The sequence below is a fragment of the Trichomycterus rosablanca genome, chromosome 22 (assembly GCF_030014385.1).
Source record: "Trichomycterus rosablanca isolate fTriRos1 chromosome 22, fTriRos1.hap1, whole genome shotgun sequence".
Taxonomy (NCBI): Eukaryota; Metazoa; Chordata; class Actinopteri; order Siluriformes; family Trichomycteridae; genus Trichomycterus; species Trichomycterus rosablanca.
Genome location: NC_086009.1, coordinates 6,208,455 through 6,228,443, shown reverse-complemented (window position 1 = coordinate 6,228,443; position 19,989 = coordinate 6,208,455). Strand labels below are relative to the sequence as shown.

At 42.0% G+C, this 19,989-nt stretch overlaps 1 protein-coding gene across 9 annotated transcripts in view; it reads left to right on the top strand.

Annotated features, from left to right (window-relative positions):
* nfixb (nuclear factor I/Xb) overlaps window positions 1–19,989 on the top strand; it is a 158,662-nt gene that overhangs the window by 67,390 nt on the left and 71,283 nt on the right. The window lies entirely within an intron of this gene.

The following is a 19,989-nucleotide window of genomic DNA, read 5'->3' as shown; positions in this document are numbered from 1 at the left end:
TTCATCAGCGTAAACATTCTAATTAATGGGAATAGAATAAATAAATTAAGCCGCCACTTCTCAGAGCAGCTGAGCAGCTCGAACGGAGTTGATCAACCTAGAGAGAGGGAGAGAGAGAGAGAGAGAGAGAGAGAGAGAGAGAGAGAGATTAATAAACATATTGTGTTTAACCATAGTCATAACCTGGCTATTGATTATAACCTGGCTATTGATTATAACCTGGCTATTGATTATAACCTGGCTATTGATTATAACCTGGCTATTGACCATAACCTGGCTATTGATTATAACCTGGCTATTGATTATAACCTGGCTATTGACCATAACCTGGCTATTGACCATAACCTGGCTATATAGAAATCGCACACAAAATACCTTCTATCATCCTGTGTTCTTATTTCCTACTCTAATATATAAACACATTTATTTATCTATGTTATATTATTAATATTTATTGTTACTATTATTTCTGGACAGAGGAACTATTTTTACTTGGGACAGAGAGCGCACTGACAAGTGCAACTCCCATTAGCCAGGCTGTTTCTGCATCCCGCCCCCTCAGGCACAGCCAATCAGGTCTGTTTAGCTTTGCATTTTGATGGGGAGTGACTCAAGAAAGACACCTATGCAATCTCTCTCTCTCTCTCTCTCTCTCTCACACACACACACACACACACATATGGGTACACAAGGTTGCAGGTCTCCAGTGAGGGAACATCTGTGTGCCTGCTTGCTACTGGGCACCGGGTCCCTGATGCCGCTTTAAGCCATCAGGCCTGAGCCTCCACATTCTCCCTCTCCACCCAGCACCACCCGCTGGCCATGCTGTGCTGTCTCACACCTTTTTAAACACACACACACACACACACACACATACATACCGCTCTCTGTTAATCTGACTTGGCCTCACACACACACACATACAAGCCGGGGCATGGTTTTTTTAGGCGGCCAGGGCAGGTGCAGTGATTAGAGGAGATTTATTGGGGACGCTCGCTCTCTTTTTTGATCTAATTTTATGCATTGACTTTAATTACAGTTTGTCTTCCTTCATCAAGCTTGTTCAGACTCGGAACACAACACAACACAACACACACACACACACACACACACACACACACTTTGGCTCTCCATCATTCAAACCAATACATTATTTATTGTTATTAGACAGACATATAAATAGACTTATATGTTTCTGATCTTTCCTCTTCGGGTGGCTCGGTGGGTAGCACTGTCGCCTCGCAGCAGGAAGATCCTGGGTTCGATTCCCATGTGGATCGGTTCAGGTCCTTTCTGTGTGGAGTTTGCATGTTCTCCCCGTGTCTGTGTGGGTTTTCTCCAGGAGCTCCGGTTTCCTCCCACAGTCCAAAGACGTTCAAGTGAGGTGAATTTGAGATACAAAATTGTCCATGACTGTGTGTGACATTAAACTTGAACTGATGAATCTTGTGTTACCTGTAATTATCTGTCCTGTCATGAATGTAACCAAAGCCATTGTATTGGAGCCAAGAGGGTTAAGGGTAGAGCTGGGATTTAAACCCACAACCTTCTGTTTGATAGCCCAAAGTTCTACTCACTAGATTACTACTGTCCTCCAAAAGTAGAAAAAGATGATTTTTTTTAAATGGCGATTTTTGTAGTTCACTGTTTACATCAGCTGTCTGATCACTGAGGAACGTACAACCCCAAATCATAAAAAGTTGGGACAGTATGAAAAATGCAAATTACTTCTATTTCATTGCAGACAGTATGAACCCAAGATATTTCATGTTTTCATTTCATTTGTTAATATATATCCATCCCTTCATTTCAGTTCTGCAACACATACTGTCCCAACTTTTTCTGATTTGGGTTAATAAATAATGAATGATTATTAGTGTGCATGTTGGGTTATAGCTTATCGACAGGCGTGTTTTCAGCTGCACCAAATGTCCTCAAAAGCCTCAGAACTCATTCCTTACAGAGTTTCCTCTGGAGAACACAGAGAAGCTAAATATGTTCCGTAATAAATACTGGACTGCTTTTCTCCTTTGATTTTTTTTTTTGCGATCTGTTTTCCCCCTTCAAATTCAACATCCCCAGTGAGTCCAGTAATCCCAGTGATGAGACACAGGGCTGAGGCTTGTACGTGTGTGCATGTGTATGGACGAGGTTTGTGCACATGTGCCACAACAAACGGCATCTGTGAGCGCATCTAGCATATGAGCCTATCCAACAAAAGACCCTTGTATCCTGCAACACACACACACACTTTCCACCACATCTGAATTCTGTTTCACACCTGATGCCGGGCGCTATTTCTGTACCATGGTAGCTAACATGCACCCAAACCCACAGATGGACTCCAGTGTATTGACTGTAACGTTGGAGTGTGGTAGGTAAGTCATTGGGTGCTCGTTACTGGTTCCTGTTACCTGTTCATCTGTGGCCATTTTATACTGGGGAGTTTTGTTGGATTTCTGTGTATGTTTCAAGTATACAGGTACATTTGTACTCCTGCTAAAACACCCCTGTCAATCAATTCATGAGAAGCGTTTTGCGCTTCGCTCACCGCGAGCCTCGGCGCAAACTGCGACTTTGCTCAGTGCTGTTGAGCGGTGCGGTAAAACGCCATCATTTACATTTTTGCCATTTAACAGACGCCTTTATCTAAAGCGACTTACAGTAGTGTGACTGTATACAGTCTCAGTAATTGAGGGTTAAGGGCCTTGCAGGGCCAGCAGCAACCTGGTAGTGGTGGGGCTTGAACCAGCAACCTTTTGATTACTAGTCCAGTACCTTAACCACTAGGCTACAGCTATTTTTTAGGATTTAACGGTCATGTTTTACACACTTTGGTGGGTTTTACACACATTCATGACAGGACAGGTAGTTACTGGTTGCAGTTTTAATGTCAAACACAGTCATGGACAATTTCGTATCTCCAATTCATCTCACTTGCATGTCTTTGGACTGTGGGAGGAAACCGGAGCTCCCGGAGGAAACCCATGCAGACACGGGGAGAACATGCAATCGCTACACAGAAAGGACCCGGACCCACACCTGGGAATCTAACCCAGGACCTTCTTGCTGTGAGGCGACAGTTCTACCCACCGAGCCACTCTTACTTGAAATAAGGGGCGGCACGGTGGCTAAGTGGGTAGCACTGTCGCCTCACAGCAAGAAGGTCCTGGGTTCGATCCCCAGGTGGGGCGGTCCGGGTCCTTTCTGTGTGGAGTTTGCATGTTCTCCCGGTGTCCGCGTGGGTTTCCTCCAGGTGCTCCGGTTTCCTCCCACAGTCCAAAGACATGCAAGTGAGGTGAATTGGAGACACTAAATTGTCCATGACTGTGTTCGATATAACCTTGTGTGAACTGATTAACCTTGTGTAATGAGTAACTACTGTATCTGTCATGAATGTAACCAAAGTGTAAAAACATGACGTTAAAATCCTAATAAACAAACAAACAAACTTGAAAAAAGAATTTAAAAATTGTTTATTAAAACCGCCTGTGCTTTTCTCCCATACAGTTTGGTATGCCTGACCATCCAGTATCACTGCTGCGGATTTGAACCCTGAATCCCAGCAATAGTGCGCTCGTGTACGTTACCGCTGCACCACTCGAGCACCACTGGCTGATGTATTATTATGTCAGGGGACATTTCAGCAGAAGTAAACTCTGGTAAACATATTTTATAGATTACAGATGAATACAGCTGAGACTCCAAGCTTGTCTGTGTTTCTAAGCGCTGCCTGAAATGTCAACTGTAATCTATGTAGTCTATTAGGAATAATATACAGGAATGTGAGGGGAGCTGGAGTCCCGTTTCTGTCTCCAATTCTCTCCTTTCCTTTCTCGCTCTGTTAGCTTGAGCCGCTTTGTCATGTGGTTAGATTTTATCTCTGGTTTTGGCTCGGAAAAGGAACTGAGAAAAAACGCCACCTCATTTTACTACCGAGACTCAGAATTTATTATTCCTCGGGTCTCTTATTTGACTGTCATTTGTGTGGGTGTTGATTTAAAGAACACATGTGAGAATATGTTTTTATAAGCAGATTTTTAGCTGCCAAGGTTCCATATGACTGTCGGCCATGTGCAAAATAAGACTCCTTTCATTTATTTTTATTTTTTGCCTCTGTTTATTATTTGATAATGTGTCCAACTATCAAATAGTGTAAGCCATTGAACAGGACCCAACAAATCTCTCACCTTAACATGTCATGGTACACATCGCTGTTCTGTTTACTTAGTTCAGGGTTGGGCTGCTTGGGCATGTGATAAAAACGGACCTAAAGGCGGCCAGGTGGCACAGCGGGATAATCCACTAGCACACACTCCCCGAGTTCGAAACTCAGCACTGCTACCGGTCGGCATAACTGGCAGTGCCTGCAGCAGACAAAATTGGCCATTAAAGTCTGCAGGGTGGGAAAAGACCGGACCGAGAAGTAGGTGGGGTCTTCGACGATCAGGGCGTGAACGAATAAGAAGAGATTGTAGACTGTGAACATGTCAGAGGGAGCGCAACTGGGGGAAAAAGGAGGATGCCAATCCATCCTGGGGCCTCACCAATCTCCCTTTAGACACAGCCGATCATGTCTTAATGTAGACTCCCTACAAGCTGATTACAGCTGGATGGTAATGGATTACACCCTGAGGTAGTGGGCTCTATCTGTCTGTCTGTCCTTCCATCCATCTATGATTAAGTCTGAGGGGGTGGGATGGCTGAACAGGGTAGCCGCTGGCAATGCCCTGTCTATCGATCTGTCTATCTGTCTGTCAATCTGTCTGTCTGTCTATTGATCTGTCTGTCTATCGATCTATCTATCTGTCTGTCAGTCGGTCTGCCTGTCTTATCTGTCTGTCTATCGATCCATCGATCTATTTGTCTGTCTGTCTGTCTGTCTGTCTGTCTGTCCTTTGATCTATCTGTCTGTCTATCTATCTATCTGCCTGTCTGTTTTTCTGTTGGTCTATCTATCTATCTGTTTATCTATCTACCTGTCTGTCTGTCTATCAATCTATCCACTTATCTGCCTGTCGATCGGCCTATCTGTCTGTCTGTCTGTCTGTCTGTCTGTCTGTCTGTCTGTCTATCTGTCTGTCTGTCTGTCTATCTATCTATCTATCTATCTATCTATCTATCTATCTATCTATCTATCTATCTATCTTTTGGTCTGTCTGTCTGTCTGTCTGTCTGTCTGTCTGTCTGTCTGTCTGTCTGTCTATCTATCTTTCTTTTGATCTGTCTGTCTGTCTGTCTGTCTGTCTGTCTGTCTGTCTATCTATCTATCTATCTATCTATCTATCTATCTATCTATCTGTCTATTGATCTGTCTATTGATCTGTCTATCTGCTTGTCTGTCTGCCTATCTATCTATCTATCGGTCTGTCTATCGATCTGTCTGTTTAAACATGCAATAAATGACCTGATTATTGTTGTTTTATTGCATTAATCTTACCGTATGAACAGGGTAGCCAGTGGCAATGCCCTGTCTGTGCGTTCTTAGTGCCAAGATAAAAATAAAGAAAGATGTGGCAGAAAAGCCATCCACCATTACAAACTACACCAAATCAGGCGGAGGACCTGAATGTTCCACTGTTGCGACCCCTAAATACAGTAGCACCCCCTAAAAAATGTCTTTAATCTTCTGTATGTTAATGAATGCCTGAGAGAATTTGGAATAAAGTAAAAAAGAACATTCAGCTTCAATCAAAACCAGTTAGCTTTTCCAGGTAATACTGGACTTTTCAGAGACTTTCTACCAACCCAAGCCTGAACCAGTTTAATCCAATCCAGAGCTTTCTGCATAAATATTTCCATTCTGCCACAAGCAATAAGGAAATACGTTTCCATTCAGTTTGCCTTATTTTACCCTCAGGAGTCAGTACTGCAGAGTGACCTCATTGTTTTGCTTTTCCTTTACTGTTGGTCAGACTGGTTTCATAAATTACGGTGCCAGTCTTAAACGTTATGAACTCGTTCATAAATAAGTGATTTACTGAGCTGCTTATTTCCTCGTTATTTGCATGCATGCAAATCTGCACATCGTAAGCTAACAGATATTACATTGATTTGCATCCTGCTTTATCTCTCTCCTTCTCTCTCCCCCTCTCTCTCTTTCTCTCTCTCTCTCTCGTAAAGTTTGATGGCATGCAAATAGTTCCATATTTCTTCCTTTTCTCCAAGTGCTGTCAAGAAGCCAATGTAGACGTTTCCCAACTTCTCTGGTTCTTTCGGCCGTCTCTGAGGAGCTGTCCTGACTCAACCCTCTTTTAGCTGTTCCTTAATACGTTGCGGTTTGGTGGTTGTGTTCTTTTACTGTACTGGTGTTGTCTCTCTAGCTTTCTTTTATTGTCTTTTTCTGTCTAGTGTAACAAGCCCACCTGCAGTAGAGATCAGCAGTGGGGCACGGTTACAGAATCATGTCCCTCTGCCTTGCCAAATATGGCCTGCAGAGGAAGCACAGATGATTGACAGGTTTCTCTTAACTGACGGTCACCTGTGCCACTGAGTGCTAATTTACTCCAGGTGGAATGAACTGTGGATGAAAGACAGTTATCTGTCTGTCTATCTGTCTATAGATCTGTCTGTCTTTCTATCTAACTGTCTGTCCATCTATCTGTCTATAGATCTATCTGTCTGTCTTTCAATCTAACTATCTGTCTGTCTGTCTATCTATCTGTCGATCGTTCTGTTTGTTGATCTATCTATGTCTTTCGATCGTCTGTTTGTCTGTCTGTCTATCGATCTGTCTGTCTGTCTATTCATCTGTCTGTCTGTCTATCTGTCTGTCTTGATCTATCGATCTATATGTCTGTCTATTGATTTATCTGTCTATCTATCTGCCTGTCTGTCTGTCTATTGATCTGTCTGTCTTTCTGTCTATTGATCAATCTGTCTATCTGTCTGTCGATTGATGTGTTTAACTGTCTATTGATCTGCCTAACTGTCTGTCTATCTGTCTGTCTATCGATCTATTGATCTATCTGTCTGTCTATTTATCTATGTCTGACTGTCTGTCTATGTCTGTCTGACTGTCTGTCTATCTGACTGTCAATCGATCTATTGATCTATCTGTCTGTCTATTTATCTATGTCAGTCTATCTATCTGTCTGTCGATCTGTCTGTTAGTCTGTTGATCTGTCTGTTGGTCTATCTATCTATCTGCCTGTCTGTCGGGTTTATCTATCTGTCTGTCGCTCTGTCTGACTGTCTGACCATCTGTCTGTGTATTGATCTATCTGTCTGTCTGTCTATCTGTCTGTCTGACTGTCTGTCTCTCTATCTGTCTGTCTGTCGATCGGTCTGTCTGTCTATCTATCTATCTATCTATCTATCTATCTATCTATCTATCTATCTATCTATCTATCTATCTATCTATCTATCTATCTATCTGTCTATCTGCTTGTCTGTCTATCTAACTATCTGTCTGTCTATTGATCTGTCTATCTAAACATGCAATAAATGACCTGATGATTGTTGTTGACCGACAGAACAGACTAAACAAACATAACAGTCGTGTTAGTGTGCATGTAAACCACTCACCATACAGTTCTGCATTTGTAACATTTAATTCATGCGTACACCCAAACACAGGCACACTGAGCCGATCCATCCAGTCTGTGTGTTTGTAGCCCTGTCATTACTGCAGCTTGATGTGGTCAGTGGGTGGCACAGAGGCTTCTCATTATAGCCTGTTTCATAGCCACTTTCACTCTTTCTTGGCTTATCTGGATATTTTACAAGCTTCTCCTGCTCAGTTTCTCACAGCACATGTGTATGTCTACTTGACCAATGCTTACACTATTATGTTCTCTCAGAATTAAAATGTATGGCACTGTTTTACAAACATGTACATAAAATGTTGAGGAAAATGAGCCGAAAAATACGAGTGCAATAGCACATTGTTTAACCAGCCAGTTGTTACTGTGATGGAGTAGCAGTGCTGATATGACTGTGTGACCTACTACACTACTGAACTGTCTATTCAGCCAGACAGGCTATACATAAATAAAGGCGGCGCTGGTGTTTTGTGATGAAGAGCTCTTTAGGAATTCATGTTTATTAAACGCCGGAGTTTCACTGGTGTCACTGACCGACCTTGTGCAAACAATCACAAGTTGGAAGTTTTAGGAGAGGATAAGGAACACAATGGAGCCTAGTACTGTGTGTGTATGTATATATCTTGGACTGAACACAGATGTAAAAGTTTTTTTTAACCCCCTTTTTCTTCCAAATTAGCATAGCCAGTTTGCTCCTGGGTGCCCCACCGGTGTCCATGGAGGGTGTATATTCACCTGTCTCACACTCTCTCTGATGTGTGTTCAGTCCATCTATTCCTTTTTACTATCCCATATTTCGGTGGATTTGTGTGAGGTCGACTTCATGTACGGAAAGCCACGCCTATCTCTGTGCTCCTCCACTTTCTGTATAATTGCACCCTGGGCAACCAAGGTCCTTACACAGAGTTGATAACCCAACCCCTTAGTTCGGTCTTTACCACCCAGCAGCCAATTTTGTCTGTTGCAGGCATTAGCCAATTGTGCCTGCTAGAGGGCGTCCAGCCGATCCTGGCGGATTATCCCACTGTGCCAGCTGGGCGCCCACAGATGCAAAAGTTTGATCATTTAGGCTTTAATTACATATTTTATTACATAGTTTATTTTTTAAGTGAATAAAGTACAGTAACGTTAAATTAACTGACTGATTGGCAGCAGTGATGGCATAGTTACCTTGAAAACGTAATCTGATTACTGATTACTCCTTTAAAAAGTAACTTAGTTACTTTATGGATTACTTGATTTTAAAAGTAACTAAGTTAGATTACAAGTTACTTTATTAGTTATATAATGCGGTCCGCTAATGTATCCCATAATGCAACTGGAGCTGCGATTGAAGCGGAATAAGAAACAAGAAAGACGCGGAAAAACAGAGTCCTCTGTTCACAAGTGTAAGTAAGATAAATAAAATAACATTTTTAAAGACAAATAAATGACAAAAAGATGATAAATATCCTACATTTTGGCGAGTGGGATTTGTAATGAGTCTGTAACCATGGTGATATTACGTCATCACGTCCCCACGTCATCACTCGGCGTTGGCCGAGTAGTGCACACTTCCTCCAATCTAGTGCACACTCTGTAAGTAACCGATTCCGGACGCAGCCCGTGACTTAACTGTCGCATAGGCCAGACGTCACTCCCCGAGACGCAAGAAGAAAGCAAATATACATCTTTTTACTAAGGAAAATGACAAAAATAGTAACGCACAGTAACTTGGATAAGTAACTTTAATCTGATTACTGGATTGGAAATAGTAACGCGTTAGATTACTCGTTACTGAAAAATGCGGTCAGATTAGAGTAACGCGTTACTAAGTAACGCGTTACTGACCTTCACTGATTGGCAGGAATGCCAGTTATGAGAAACTCAAGAACTTAAATACTGGACAGAAAGGCAAAGTAAAACCGTTATATTACAGAATTGGATCAGCAACAAGGTTTTGCTGTTAGAGCTCTGCACAATTACTTTTATGCTCTTTATTGTCCAGTCAAGAGCGCTCAGATGGCGCCGCTGTCCATTACACAAGCTCACCACCAGGTTGGAATCTCAGGTTTGAATCTTAGCATCATAGACTGCTCTGTCACCTGAATAAAAAAGATCCAGGACGTTTACAAAGACATGATTGACTACGTCTGAGGTAGCGGGCTGGCTGAATTCCTGTGATGTATTGGCACCCTGTTCATGGTATCCCTTCTCTAACCTCAGTGTTTCCTGGTGAAACCAGTCTCCCCATGACCCTGACCAGGACAATGCAGTTGATAACAATGAAATGAAAATAAAATGAAACTGTCCAGATTGGATAACTCTTTTATAAATCACCACACTTCCATATCATCTGAGATGAGGTCTGAGAATAATCCAGGTTTAAGGTATGTGAGGTGATACACTGATACAAAGCCTAGATTGTTTCAGCTAGTAAAAAATGGACCATAGAGAAGGCTAGTAAGTGAATAGCTGAAATAGTAGAGTGTTGGGGGGGGGGGGGGGGGAGTGAAAGAAGCACAGGGAATGAAAGAGAGATAAAGTGTCACCTGATTATAAGACTGTAGGTTCAGCTCAGGACACTAAGCAGGTAAATCCAGTTTGAAGCATTCGGCCCTTGGGCACTGAATGTTCTGTGGGATGTGTAGCTTTTTTTTCTATTTTTTTTCCCTTATGTATCGGGTGGATCAAGGTGATGATCCTTATAAACTTTACTTTAAATGTGAGCTCATATAAGGTGTGTCCTCATCATGAGCTATATGAGCTCTGACACAGAAAGATGGTTGATTTTAGCTTTTTGGAAGATTTCTTGTCTAGCTGTGCAAGAGATTTCTGCTTTAACTTTTTTATGAAGACCAACCCACCCACATATAGTTCGGTCCCCACCCTGCAGATACGGTGGCTAATTTGTATCTGCTGCAGGCACTGCCAATTATGCCCGCCAGATGGCGCCCAGCCGACCAGTGGCAACACCGAGACTCGAACCCGGGAGTTCAGAAACTCGGTGTTGGTGCGTCAGCGGAATATCCTGCTGCGCCACCTGAGCGCCTCTTGTTTTATTATTTTTTTGTTCTATTTTATTTAAGCATTTTTTTCCCTCCCGATGTAACATAGCCAATTAGTCTTCTGCTGCTGGGGATCCCGACTGCGCCCCTCAGACACCCTAAATTTTTCCTTTTTTTGCTATTTTATTTATGCATTTTCTTCCTTTTTCTCCCAATGTAGCATAGTCAATTCATCTTCTGCTGCTGGAAATTCCGGTCGTGTCCAAATTCTCCCTACAGCGCGTGAGCAGTCCACCGACTCCTTCTTATTCGCCCACACATTCGGTGAATTAAAGCATACCCACTTTCATTCCGGTCTTTTCCCACCCACCAGACTTTATTGGCCTATTTTTGTCTGCTGCAGGCATTGGTAATTATGTCCGCTAGGGGCGCCCAGCCTACAGGTAGCAGAGCTGAGGTTTGAACTCGGGGAGCTCAGAATCCCAGCACTGTTTCGCTAGTAGAATGTCCCGCTGTCAATTCTATCGTGCCCCCAGTGTTATTGCAGAGTCTGTTTGTTACATAATATCTTTATCTTCTTGCAATCAAAAGCGTCTTCGGCGGTAACGTTTACCCATCTTTCTTTTCTCTGGTCTTCCTTTTGGACTCTGTCCATCTGGGACATAACGGAGGACAGTAATCGCCATCACACTGGCAACACTGCACATACCACAGAGCCACTTCAACCCTTTTCCGGATGTCTTTGTTTGTTAGGTGGTTAAACTAAGTAAGCCCAAGCATCCATCTGAGTATCCTTATCTCTATGCTGTGGTTGTGGTTGCCATGTTCTGCTCCATACAGAGCCTAGTGGTATACTGGCATCCTCTTGTCACATAACACTTCATCAGTCCGGAAGCCACATTCAAGATTTTATGTCTTCTTGACATTGAGTCAATGCCCATTTTTGCCAGGGCAGTCTTTCCATCCCTGCGTTTGGTCTTTGAGGTCTTGGTGGACCTGCTTTGAAAGAATGGCGTCATCTGCTAACAAAATTGTCCATGGATAGTCCTGGTCGCCATGTTCATGTGTAGGATGAACAGTAGGGCTGATCCTTGGTGCACACATACAGTGATCGGTGATTTGAGGGATCTTCAAGTTTCCGCACTTTTATATTTTGGTTGAACACGGTGAGGGTGGGAGGAGTAGTAATTGGTCGTGTCCGAGAGACTGAGAGAGCGTATAGTCTGGATTTAGCGCCATCTGATTTCCACCTTTTTGGACACTCAGAAGCTTTAAGGGGAAGAAGATTTTCATGTGATGATTGTGTGAAAGCAGCGGTGCATCAGTGGCTACGCTCTCAACCATTGCATTAAAAAGTTGGTACGGCACTGGAAAAATTGCATCGTAAGGTGATTATGTAGAAAAGTGATGTCATTTGTTTTTAAAGTTCTTAATAAATAGATTTTAAAATAGAGTGAAAACTTTTTGAAGATCTCTCGTACATTGTAAGGGCAGTAGACTAGTAATCAGGTTGCTGGTTGAGAGCCCTGAGAAAGTCTATCAACCCTCAGTTGCTCTTGTCATCCCTTGTAATAACCTCAATTTTTTAAATAAAAATCCACTGACCATTAGAGAAGTAGCAGCACATGTCGAGCCCAATACGGAGCAACGGCCCTGGGCCCATCTGTGCTGTCGGATTTGGCGGGTCTCCTGAGGTCAGAGCTGTAGAACTCACAAAGACATGTGGAATGCTGAGCGGCGGCCAATCCAAACACACAGATCCAGTCGAGCAGCCTTAAAGGACCCACACTGCAGTGTGGAGCCTCGGGGCCTGCAGAAACCCATACACAACCACTCAAACCACACACACAAACCCACACCGCACGAGACACGGCAGATTCATACATCAGATTCGGTGAAGATTGCATGGATCTGTGCCATAACCCTTTGAAATGTAGACTAACCTGGATTGCATTGAGGTTTTAGATGACTATTGGAAATGAAAGCCAGACACGGAATACCAGTCCCAGGATGAGATCAAATCTGCAACCAGTGTATTTGGTCAAAGTAAGGATTTAATTTGATTTGATATATTTAAACTGGCTTAGAAACCAAGCGTTTCCTTTCACCCGAAATATCCCTCCTGTTCGGAGAACCACGCAGGATTCTATACCGAGCCTCAGTATATAGTTTGGCACCAAACTCACAGAAGTAATTCCCAATGGTCCATAATATGGAAACTGGGTTCTAATTTATATTCACTGGTGGTTGAGCATAACCAGGATTGGAGAATGTACCCGACATTGTGGATGTGACTTCATTGTAGGCTTTGTTATAACTATGACTCATACTAAAGGTGACTTTTAGGCTGCAGAAGCTGTTTTCTTTCTTCAGCAATCCTGCAAAAAAACTCATGAACCGAAATGTAAAAGAAAACACCTTTAAGAACATAAAAACAGAGCAGCACGGCCAAGAAAATGTTCCACGTAGTACTTGATCAGCTGCCAGAGAGCAGGAGGAAGAGCAGAATCTGTCCTCACATTTGCTATCAATTTAAAGTCCTGACAATAAGCAGCAGGTTTCTCCAGAATCAAACTGGAGGTGATGGAGAAATGTTTTTATATCAAAGGATGCTGGGAAGTCAGGCTGAGAGCAGGCAGAGTGGGCAGAGGAAGGCAGAACCAGGGATAAAAAGGAGGAACATTTTTCTGGTGTAAAAATAGAACAGCAGATCCAGATGTGCAGGACGCAGAATCAGAAATAATCTGACCTCAGATTCACCTGGGTGCTTAGCATCATTTCACACCTGCAACAGACACGTATGACCACTTATAACCTCTGTCATGTCCACTTTTAAGCCAGCGACCACATGCACACGTATACGAATACGCTATTTAAGACAAACCAAGTACGTTTTGCTGTGGCTTTGTGTCTCAGTGTCTTGAATATTCAGGGAATATTTCCTGTCTTTGATTTCATTGCTGATTGTGCAAAATTGGGCAAAGAAATTTGGGATGAATAGCCAGTATGACATTTTGTTTTACACCATAGTTACGTTACATTTGTGGCATTTAGCAGATACTTTTAGAGCCCAAATGTGGAAACTTAACAATGGCAGGACTTGAACCAGCAACCCTCTGATTACTAGGCCAGTACCAACATTTCGGGGTTTAGCAGACGCTTCTATCCAAAGCGACTTACAGTACTGTGACAGTATACTGTCCAAGCAATTGAGGGTTAAGAGCCTTGCTCAAGGGCCCAACAGTGGCAACTTAACAATAGCAGGACTTGAACCAGCAACCCTCTGATTACTAGGCCAGTACCAACATTTTGGCATTTAGCAGACGTTTTATCCACTTTTTAGCGACTTACAGAACTGTGACAGTATACTGTCCAAGCAACTGAGGGTTAAGGGCCTTGCTCAAGGGCCCAACAGTGGCAACTTAACAATAGCAGGGCTTGAACCAGCAACCTTCTGATTACTCGGCCAGGACAAACATTTTGGCATTTAACAGACGCTTTTATCCAAAATGACTTACAGTACAGTGACAGTATCCTGTCTATTGAGGGTTAAGGGCCTTACTTAAGGGTGGCAACAGTGGCAACTTAACAATGGCAGGACTTGACCCGGAAACCTTCTGATTACTAGGCCAGTACCAACATTTCGGCATTTAGCAGACGCTTTTATCCAAAGCGACTTACAATACTGTGACAGTATATTGTCTAAGCAATTGAGGGTTAAGAGCCTTGCACAAGGGCCCAACTGTGACAACCTGGCAGTGGTGGGACTTGAACCAGCAACCCTCTGATTACTCGGCCAGTACCAACATTTCGGCATTTAGCAGACGCTTTTATCCAAATCGACTTACAATACATTGACGCTATCCTGTCTATTGAGGGTTAAGGGCCTTGCTCAAAGGTCCAACAGTGACAAGGGTCCAACAATGGCAGGGCTTGAACCGGAAACCTTCTGATTACTAGGCCAGTACCAATGTTTTGGCCTTAAGCAGACACTTTTATCCAAAGCGACTATGGTACTGTGACAGAATACAGTCTAAGCAATCGAGGCTTAAGGGCCTTGCTCAGAGGCCCAACAGTGGCAACTTAACAATGGCAGGACTTGAACCAGCGACCTTTGGATTACTAGTCCGGTACTCTAACCACTTTGCACTGCTGTATGCCGGGGGTGAAAACAAAACAATAGAAAAGTCTGATAACGAAGAAGAGAGGTGGGGGGAAAGACGGAGGCTGGAGGAGAGTAAGACCAGATGTTTGGTTTGTTTAGATTTGCAGCGGGCAGAAAGGACGGGTGTTAGAGTTAGTGAACAGGAGGGCGTAAAGAAACTAAACCATTCATGGCTGAATGGCTGTGTGTGTGTGTGTGTGTGTGTGTCAGAAACCTGACTGCAGTTTCTACTATTGTGACTAATACATGCCCCCTCCGACACGTGTGCAGTAACCGACCGCTTCTTTTCACTCGTATGATGCAAGCTCGTATGGAGATCCGTATCACACACACACACACACCCTGTTTTTGTGCAGGCTCTATTGATCAGCTAGTTGAGGACATAATCGGAGCAACCTTGAGGAATCCTCTCTGGCGCTCCCACCCTGCGGATGAGCCAATCATCGTCTTTGTATGCAGAGCTGGGATCCAAACTCTCAAACTCTCAAATTGATAGCTCAATTGAAGCTCTATCCACTAGGCTACAACTGTCCCTTGTGTAAAGGTCACATTTGTAAGTCAGCAGACATCAGAGCTCAACATTATGCAAATTACAAATGCAAGTGGACACACACACACACACACACACACACACCGATACCCTAGCCATGTTGGCTCGTTGATGCTCTAGCTTCCTTGGCCTAAACAGTGGAAACCAGCACACACATGAGGAAAAGACCAGGCCAGTGAAGGGTCATTAATAGAATCTGACCGAGTAAAGGCTTACTTTTCATCCACAGTCCAGCTGTGTTTATTGTACTGTGTGTGGCTGAGTGATTAGTAGTGGCGATGCCGTCATGGCCGTGTTCGTGTGCCACACACACTCTGTTCTAACAGCAATAACAAACATGGTCTCAGTTATAGCTGCATTTCACACACACGTTCACTTATTTTACTGACACTTTTGACTCCAGCGTTCGGTCAGGATCCATTCCAAGCACAGAGCCGGGCAGTGGAGATGACATGGAGCAATTTTCGGTCGCTGGTTCCACACATTTTATCAGCTCGTTACAAATTCAGGCTGTCTCTCAAAAATAAATATGAGAACTCCATATGTTAGCATGGAAACAAAACATATTAGTAAAAAATGGATAGATTAGCTACGATTTGCTGTTTTTAAAAAGTCGGGACAGGTAAACGAAAGTTTAAAACAATGGCGCTCAGGTGGCACCGCGGTAAAACACGCTAGCACATCTCGAACTCGTCGGTTCAAATCTCAGCTCCGCTACCGGCTGGCCGGGCGCCTACATGAACAGTGTTTGGCTCGTTCGTAGGGAGGGTGCCGGAGGGGATTTCTCATAACTGGTGCGATTACGACCTCTGCTGGCTGATCAGTGCCGCCTGCACAGAGGCGTGGGATAATGTGATCAGTGTGTGACTCTCCATGTGCAAAGCTGATCCACATATGAAGCTGCCAAGTGGAGGTGAAAAGATGCATACGTGTCGGAGGAGGCGTGTGTTAGTCACGGCTCTCCTCAATCAAAGTGGAGGTCAACATCAGTAGAGAGGAAGTGAAATGCAATCGGGAAATTGGATATGACTAGATTGAAATGCAAAAAATTTTTGCTGGATGCCCTTCCTGACGCAACCATCCCTATTTTTATTCGGGTTTGGGATCATCACTGAGAAGAGCACATTACCAGGTGAACCTCCCAATTTCCCCACCGACATGGCTAATTATGTCTGTGTAGCTGCCTGACCGGCTGATAGTGGACTGGTGTGTTTTATCGCTGCACTTTCTCTCTTGCTGTATTTTTCTCATAATATTTCTTACTTGCTGTCTTTATCCTATTATTTCCCACTTTTTATCTTTCTCTAATATTTTTTCTCACTTGCTGTCTTTCTCATACTCATTCTCACTTGCTGTCTCTCTCTCATACTCATTCTCACTTGCTGTCTCTCTCTCATATTCTTTCTTACTTGCTTTCTCTATTATTTTACACTCTTCAATTTCCCGTACTCCTTTTTACTTGCGGTCTCGTTGTCTATGTTATTCTGTGTGTGTGTGTGTGTGTGTGTGTGTGTGTGTATTACTCTAGTACCCTTGTCTTTCAGTGCACTAAACACTCCTTATTATTAGATAAGATCAATTCAGTGTAAGTTGTAAACAGCCTTTGGCTTTTCTGAGCTTGCTGCAGTGAACCAGAGAATTAAAACTCTTACCACTGTTCACTGGCACTGACTAAAACATTTGCATACTGACTGTCTGAACATGTTTTATTAAGAATTTAAATATTATCATCTTTAAAGCTTTTTAGCTTTCATGGTGAAGTCTTAGTGTTTATCACACCTTATTTTTTGCACAAAGGAAGGAGGCATTGAATTATCTGAAATTTACCTCTTTTCCCAGTCCAAAATATAAAATCCTTTAAATAAAAGCCAAGTCTTTTTATTATTAAAGGTTTATGGAAGTTGGTAGGGCGATAGGGGTTTGGCAAAGAATTTCAGAATTTTAAGATTTGCAATTAACTTTAAGACGTAAGTAGAGTTAATGCATTTCTGTTTCAGTGTGGTTTCTCGTAAATCCATGTTTTCATTCATTAAGCCTCAAAAACAACATGAAAAATAACGGTGTCTGTCATGTTGGATTTTCTGAGGGTAGCATGGGGCTGTTAAAGGCGATTAAGAATCAGTTCATCAGTTTAACAAAAGCTTAAATCCCACTTCTTCAGAGACAGACTATCTCGACCAGGGTGCCATCTGATTTGTACTAATTTACAGGGGTACTATTCAAAATATTCTGCCATTGTTGACATAATAAAATCTATTTAAACTCTTAAAATCTATTTATTTATCATTAAAATGCATTATTAGCTACCTCAGACATCGTCAAGATGACTTGGTATAAGACTTTGTGCCTAGTCAGTCACAAGAACATGTGTATGATTGGTCACTGATGTAAAGCCTCAGTTGATGTTGCAGTTCATTTTAGAGCTGTTCAGTGGGGCTGAGGTCAGGGCTCTGTACAGGCCACTGGGGTTTCTTTAAACCAAGCTTTTCTTCATGTCCTTGTGCACAGGGGTACAGTAATGCTGGAACAGGAAAGCACCTTGCCTTAACTGTTGCTGAAAAGTTGGAAGCATATCATTTCCTATATGTAATTGATTTATTGCAGATTTTAGCAATTGATGTGGCTGAAACTCATGAATTCAGTCATTAGAAGTGGTGTCCCTAGACTGGTGTGTAAAGGTAGCAGTTAAGGTAGCAGTAAAGGTACTGGACTAGTAATCAAAAGGTTGCTGGTTCAAGCCCCACCAAGTTGTCACTGTTGGATCCTTAATCAAGGCCCTTAAAGCTCAATTGCTTAGACAATACACTGTCACAGTACTGTTGAGTCGCTTTGGATAAAAGCATCTGCTAAATGTCAAAAATGTAAAAGTAAATGTGTCCCAATACTTATGTCTATATAGTGCATGTCAGGGTTTTTGTTCAAGCAACCCACATTTAGTTAATTTTTACTGCAACCCAGGCAACACAAATAATGCATCGAAACGAAATATGCCTAATTAATAAAATGGCACTGGTCCCACTGTGGTTTACAAGATGTAACGTAAAGCCTCCACATGGGGGCGTATGTGGACAAGTTCATTTCGTGTTTATGTGCCTGTTAAAATTTGTTCATTTGTTTTTTTTTTGTTCTCGGCGACCCATATTTTTTTGGCTCGCTACCCATTGAACCCGGCAATGGTTAAACTTAGCTCTTCTTTTAATGTCCACTGTGTGTGTGTGTGTGTGTGTTAGACTTCAGAGTGATGCAGAGTGTATTTTATTATTTAAAAACCTTTTAAAGGGTGTCATGAGGGTGTATGTGTGTATTCAGTCCATTCTTTTTTCAAACACGATACACACGGCCTCAGCTGTAGCTGTAGCTGTCTTAAATGTAGCTTTTTATTCATGTCCATTTCCTCTCCACTGAATGCCAAATGAGTTTGCCCGAAACTGAACGACTGAACTTGCACTCTAGGAACATAAAAACACTCACACTGGCTGACTAAAATCCCATGTGGTCTTAATAATACCACTGTTAATTAGCGACAGTCTCACTGTACTTTCAGTATTATTCTCATCTGACTTGCTTTACCTTTAATCTTCAGACCTGTAATCAGTCAGGGTCACTTGTTAACGTCGGTTCAATCGCAGCCTGCCGTGTGACTAGAAAAAGAAGAAATAGGAGCATAAAATACTGTTTTTATTGGTTTACTTTTCAAATCTAGGAGCTTAAGAGCTTTGAGGGGAGGACGGTGCAGCGTTTCAGTGGTGGCAGCTGAACCACCACCCCTCCCTCTCCGGTTAGTGGGGTGGGTTTGAAGTGGCTTGTGAGAAGTGTGCCGGGGTCAGAGGTTAAAACAACCAGTCTTGCTTTAACCCCTCTCACTTTCTCCTCGACACAACCCCCCCCCGCCTCCCCTCGCCGTTTACTCCCCCTTAGAGTTTCTCCAGCGATCCTCCTGATCCTCTTTTACTCTCACCGCTTCTGTGCTGTGGCACTGTTGTAGCACACTTTTATTTAGGAAACCAAAATGGGTTTCGGTGTGCAAATTTAGACCTTGTCATTGTGAAAGACTAAAAAAAAATTAATAATAATAAAAAAAATAATAATAATAATAAAAATAATGTTAATAATAATAAAAATTAAAATAATATTAATAATAAAATAATAATAACAATAATAATAATAAAAAATAATGGTAATACAAAATAATCATAATAACAATAATAATAACAATAAAAAAAAAAAATAATAATAATTATAATAAAATAATAATAATAAAAATACTAATAATAATACAGATAAAATACAAATAATATTAATAATAAAATAATAATAACAATAACAATAATTAAAATAATAATAGTAATACAAATAAAGTAATAATAATATAAATAATGATAAAAATAAAAATAATATTAATACTAATAAAACAATAATAATTATAATAAAAAAATAATAATATTAATAATAATAAAATAATAATAATGATAATAATAATAAAATAATAATAATAAGCTGGGTCCTGGGTTGGAATGGATTGGTACCTTTTTCAGAATGTATTCCTGCCCTCTGCCCACTGAGTCTAGGAGGCACTGGACCCACTGCAATCCTAGAAAGGGATTTTATTTTTTATTTTGTGGACAAAGAAGTATGTCAAAAAATTCCATGAATACCCTGGACATGGCCAATATCATCCTCCTCCTCCTCACAGTGTTTGATGGCATAAAATGCACTTGTTCATCATAAAGGCTTGTTTGTCGT